Raw genomic sequence first — 6,406 nt, 5'->3', positions numbered from 1 at the left:
ATTGGTTTTTCTTTGTTGAATAGGGTCTGTGTTGCTTGTCTGCCTATTTCTCCATCTTACCAGAAGTCAGTTGTTTGAAAGCTTTTAAGACCCCAGTCGCTACTCACCAATGTAGGATGAGGAACAAGACTTTTATGTATTTTGTTGTGCCCATTGAGTCTGGTGCCCCCAGTACTATGGTAGATCTGTTGGATCTCTCTCCCACAGTGTCTGGCTGTCTTGTCCTCTGTTGTTTCTGTAAGGATTATGAGTATTTTGTATCACTGATATCTGTGCAAGATTAACCTACGCTGAATCTGTCTTTGCTGTAGAGTATACTCCTGTTCACTGACCCCCGATCTGATCTTCTCAGAGGTTTATGTATTTATCTGTAGCCTGGTGTTTGGTGTTAATGGTAATGCAGTATTGTGAATATACTGGTTGGTATTAGCGTCTGTCTGTCTTACGTGCACAATTTAGTGTCCTCCCTTTTCCTAATGTTTTCATGGTGGTCACAGACTCTTTCTATACCATCCCTCCCTCCCCTTACTCACATCAGCATGTGGCCCCCAACTAGCCCGAAATTAATTCCTCCTCTTCCCTCCCCTCTCCAGGAACCTACAAAGTGAGTTCCCTTTCTTAAGCAAACCCTTCTTTGTCTTTTTACAGTGATGGGCTCATACAGTATCTGTCCTTCTGCGATTGACTTATTTCACTCAGCATAACATCCTCCAGGCTCATCCACATTGTGAGATAATTCACGTATCCTTCATTATTCTTTAATGTAGTATAGTATTCCATTGTGTGGATGTACTATAATTTGGTTATCCATTCATCCATTGATGGGCATTTAGGTTGTTTCCATCTTTTTGCTATAGTGCATTGTGCTGCGATGAACATAGGTGTGCATATGTCTGTTCGTGGCTGCCTCTCACCTCTTTAGGATATATTCCTAGTAATGGAATTGCTGGGTCAAATGGTATTTCTGTTTTCAGTTTTTTACGGAAGCACCATACTGTTTGCCACAATGGTTGTAATCCCACCACCTGTGCACAAGGGTTCCATTCTCTCCGCAACCTTGCCAGCATTTGTTATTTTCTGACCTGTTGAGCTGTGTGCTATTATTGTTGGGGTGAGATAATATCTCATCTTTGTTTTGATTTACATCTCTCTAATGACTTAAGATCACGAGCAATTCCTCATGTGTTTGTTGGCTGCCGGCATATTGTCTTTAGTGAAGTGTCTGTTCAAGTCTTTGGCCCATTTTTGAATTGGATTATTTGTCTTTTTGTTGTTAAGGTGTTGAAGTTTTCTATAGATTCTGGAGATAAGTCTTTTGTCAGATATGTCATAGGCAAATATTGTCTCCCAATCTATATGTTCTCTTTTTACCCTTTTGACGAAGTCTTTCAATGCACATAAGAATTTAATTTGTAAAAGGCCCCAATCATCTAGCTTCTCTTCTACCTCCTGTGCATTCTGGGTTATTTTTGATGGACTATTTATGCTGTAAATTAGGGTTCCTAGATTTGCCCCTATGTTATCTTTGATGAATTTTATAGCTTTGGGTTTTACATTTAAGTCTTTGTTCCAACTTGAGTTTGTTTTTCTGTATGGGGTTAGGTATGGGTCTTGTTTCATTTTTCTGCAAGTGATACCCGGTTTTGTCAGCACCAGTTGTTAAAAATGCTCTCTTTTCCCCCATTTAATGGGTTTTGGACCTTTGTCAAAGATCAGCTGTCCATAGATTGATGGGTCTATTTCTGGACTTCTGATTCTGTTCCATTGGTCTATCTGTCTATCATTGTACAAAAACCATGCTGTTTTGACTACTATGGCTTTATAGTAGGTTTTAAGATCCAGGCATGTGAGACCTCCCACTTTGTTGTTCTTCTTCAGAAGTTCTCTGCTTATCTGAGGTCTCTTTCCTTTCCATATGAAGTCAATAATTGGTTTTTCCATGTCCTAAAAAAATTTTTGTTGGTATCTGGATTGGGATTGCATTAAATGTATAGATTACTTTAGCTAGTATTGACATTTTCACAATATTCAGCTTACCTATCCATGAACAAGGCAGGTTCTTCCATTTATGTGGACCCCTTGTTGTGTCTTGTAGTAGTGTTTCTAGTTTTCTTTGTATAGGTCTTTTGTGTCTCTGGTAAGATTTATTCCTAGATATTTTATCTTTTTAGTAGCTATTGTAAATGGTATTGTTTCCTTTATTTCTTCTTCAGAAGTCTTTGTTGGTGTAGAGGAATCCAACTGATTTTTGTATGTTGACCTTGTATCCTGCCACTTTGCTGAACCTCTCTATTAGTCCAGTAGTTTTTTTGTTGAGTCTCTTGGGTTTTCTACATATAGGATCATATCATCTGCAAGTAGAGATCGTTTTACTGCCTCTTTGCCAATTTGTATGCCTTTTATTTCTCTTTCTTGCCTTATTGCCCTGGCCAGAACTTCCAATACAATGTTAAATAGAAGTGGTGGTAGACAGCATCTCTGTCTGCCTTCCTTTCATAAGGGGAATGCCTTGAGTCTTTCTCCATTAATAATGATGTTGACCATTGAGTTTGCATATATGCCTTTTACTCTGTTGAGGAATTTCCCTTCTATCCCTATTTTGCTGAGAATTCTGAACAGGAACGGGTGTTGGATTTTATCAAAAGCATTTTCTGCATTGCTTGATATAATCATATGGTTCTTTTGTTTTGTTTATGTAGTGGATTGCATTGATTGCTTTTCTGATGTTGAACCATCCTTGCACACCTGGTATGAATCCCATGTGGTCAGGATGTATTATTTTTTTGATATGTTGTTGGATTCTGTTGGATAGGATTTTGTTGAAGATTTTTGCATCTATGTTCGTGAGGGATATTTTTCATAATATTCTGTCAGTGTCTTTTTTATTTCAGTTGGTTCTGTTGTGATGACACCCTTTTTGTTTCCTATTCTTGTAATTTGCATCTTCTCTTCTTTTCTTTTGTTAGATTTGCCAATGGTTTGTCGATTTTTTTAATCTTTTTGAAGAACCAGCTTTTTGTTTTCTTGATTTTCTCTATTTTTTTTTGTTTTGTTTTGTTTCGTTTATTTCTGCTTTGATCTTTATTATTTCCTTAATTCTAGATACTATAAGATTCTTTTGTTCTTTTTCTGGTTTTTGGAGATGTTGAGTTAGAGTGTTGATTTTTTTTCCTTTTCTCTTTTTTGATGTATGCATTTATTGCTATAAACTGACCTCTGAGTACTGCTTTTGCTGTATCCCATAGGTTTTGGTATGGTGTACCTTCATCCTTGTTTGTTTCTAGGAATTTTTTTTAATATCACTTTTTATTTTTTCTGTTAACCAGTAGTTTGTGAGCAGTTTATTGTTCAACTTCCACGTTTGAGGTTTTTTTCTTGATCTTTCTATTATTAATTTCTAATAAATTGTGGTCCCAGAAGATGCTTTGTAGTATTTCAGTGTTTTTTAATTTATTGAGGTTCGTTTTATGTCCTAACATATGATCTATTCTGGGGAAGGATCCATGTGCACTGGAGAAGAATGGTGGCCCACTAACAATTGGAATCTTTGCTGAACTTGAGCGGCATCCTGTGAGTAACAGTATGACGTCATCATTAGCAATGCACTCAAAGCCCTTGAAATGGCTTCTAGCACCTTGGAGCTTCTCTCTCTCTCTCTCTCTCTCTCTCTCTCTCTCTCTCTCTCTCTCTCCTTCCTCCTTTCTCTGCCTCTACCCTGCCTCATCCAATAGAAAAACCGCATTCAGCCACCATAACACCTGCCAGCTCAAATCCTAAACTCCCTTTACAACAAACAGAGACCTGCATCCATATTCCACACAGTGATTCCATCATCACAAAGAAAACTGCAGAGCAACCAAGTACACCTGAATTAATAGCCAAAAATAAATAAAATACACCAGCTCCACCTTTTTCAAAATATTAAATCATAAAACCAAGACAAAACAAATCATACATAATTAACAGTTAAAGACAACTTCAAAATGTCTAGGAAACAACAGGCAACCTCAAATCAAACAAAGAAGCAGGATAAGATAATAGAAGTAAAATCCCAAACCAAAGTCTTGTTAAACATGGAGGAAAAAGAGACAATAGAATTATCCAAGAAGGAATTGAGAAGGTATATTTATAGAACTCTACAAGACCTTAAGGAAACCCCAAACAGAAGCAATAAGAACACAGACAGTATCCTGGAAGAACTCATGAAAACCATTCAAGAACAAAATAACAAGATTAATGCATAATCAGAACTCATACAAAAACAGCAGTTAGAAATCCAGAAGATGAATGCCAAAATTACAGAATTGCACAATACAGTGGAAGCACAAAAGAATAGGATAGGACAGGCTGAAGAACACATTTCCCAACTAGAAGACAAATCCCTGGACACCAGCCTATATGAATAAAAATCAGAACAAAGATTTAAAAGAAATTAAGAGAAACTAAGAGTTATATCGGATTACGTGAAAAGAAACAACATATGCCTCATTGGGATTCCAGAACAAGAAGAGAAAGAAAAAAAAAAAAAAAAAAAACACCGAGAAAGTTATGGAAGACCTACTAACAGAAAACTTCCCCATATCATGAAGGAAGAAAAGATGTTTGTCCAAGAAGCTCACAGAACCCCATACAGGATAGATCGCAAGGGAAAAACACCGAGGCATAACATAATCAAACTTCAAAACCAAAGACAAAGAAAGAATTTTGTGAGCTGCCCGGGACAAAAGAAATATTACTTGTAATAATCAAACAGTTAGGCTGAACTCTGATTACTCAGTAGAAACCATGCAGGTAAGAAAGCCATGGGATGGCATATATAAAACACAAAAGGAAAAGAACTTCCAACGAAGAATCCTACATCCATCCAAATTGTCCATCAAATATGAGGGTGAAATCAAGACATTCTCAAACAAACAGAAATTAAGGGATTTTGTGAAAACTAGACCAAACCTACAAAGAAATTCTTAAGGAAGTCCTTCCAATAGAGAACCCACAACAGAGAACAACAAAATCAGGACACATGACATCAACACTAAATCCACATCAGAAATAAACACTCAAAATAAGACCATGAAACATTGTTCACTAAAAACCAAGGAAGCCAATCTGCACACAACAATAGCAACTAACCAAATAGAGGAAATAAAAGTTCTAGGTACAAACTTCCAAAAGGAGAGGAAAACTGGACAATGTCCTCATAGAACAGACTGTTCTAAGAATACAGACAGAGACAAGAATGCACTCCAAGATAACCACAGAGCAAATAAACAATCCCCTTAAGCAAATCCACAAGGAAGGAAAACATGGGTTTAGTAAGCACACAGCCAAAAATAGAGAAGAAAAGAGAGGAAACACTTGACAACAAAATGAACTCAGCACAGGAAAGTATATGGACCAAGGGAACTCCAAAAACATGAGAAAAAAACACAATAGAATGACAGCAATCAGTTCATACCTATCACTGCTTACACTCAATGTGAATGGACTAAATGCACCAATCAACAGAAAGAGAGTGGCAGACTAGATAAGAAAAGAAGACCCATCGATATACTGCCTAAAAGAGACCCACCTTAGACACAAAGATAAAAACAAATTAAGAGTTAGGAGGTGGGAAAAAAATATACCAAGCCAGCTGGAACCAAAAAAGAGCAGGAGTGACAATATTAATTTCTGATAAAATAGACTTTAAGGTGAAAAACACCTAAAAGACAAAGAAGGACACTATATGATGCTGAAAGGATCAGTTGACAAAGAAGACATTATGATAATAAATGCACCCAATGAAAGTGCTCCGAAGATATATGAAGCAAATATTAATTGAATTAAAAGAGACAATGGACAACTCTAAAATAGTAGTAGGAGACTTTAACACCACTTTCAAGGAGGGACAGATCAACTAGAAAAAAAACTCAGCCAAGATACAGAAGAACTCAACAACACAATCAACCAACTTGACCTCATAGACTTATACAGAGCAATCCACCCAACAAAAGCACAATTCACATTCTTCCATTCACTTTAACTACTCTGTTCAAGAGCAAATTTCAGAGTCTATTCCAACACCTATTTTGGCCTTTTCTTCCTTTCTTTTCTTTTTTTTTTTTTTTTTGAACATTCATAAAATCTTCTAATTAATTTCCAGGTCTAAAATAAAAAGGGTTACCTATAGCAGTTGTTTCTCTGAAATTATTGCAAGAGTTTCTGCTGTCTTTTAAGTCCATGGGTTTAGAATATTGCTAAGCAACCTCCCCACACACACACACACACACACACCAAGCCCTGTGACATTGCCTACATTTAAACCAATCTAACTATTGGTTTCCTCTGGGAGCTCTGGTAGTATAGTGGCTAAAACACTTGCCTGCTAACCAGACGGCTGGCTGTTCAAACCCACCAGCCACTCCTC

The sequence above is a fragment of the Orycteropus afer genome, unplaced genomic scaffold, assembly GCF_000298275.1.
Source record: "Orycteropus afer afer isolate SDZICR_OR568_19922 unplaced genomic scaffold, OryAfe1.0 scaffold00099, whole genome shotgun sequence".
Taxonomy (NCBI): domain Eukaryota; kingdom Metazoa; phylum Chordata; class Mammalia; order Tubulidentata; family Orycteropodidae; genus Orycteropus; species Orycteropus afer.
Note: the sequence above shows the minus strand (reverse complement) of the source record.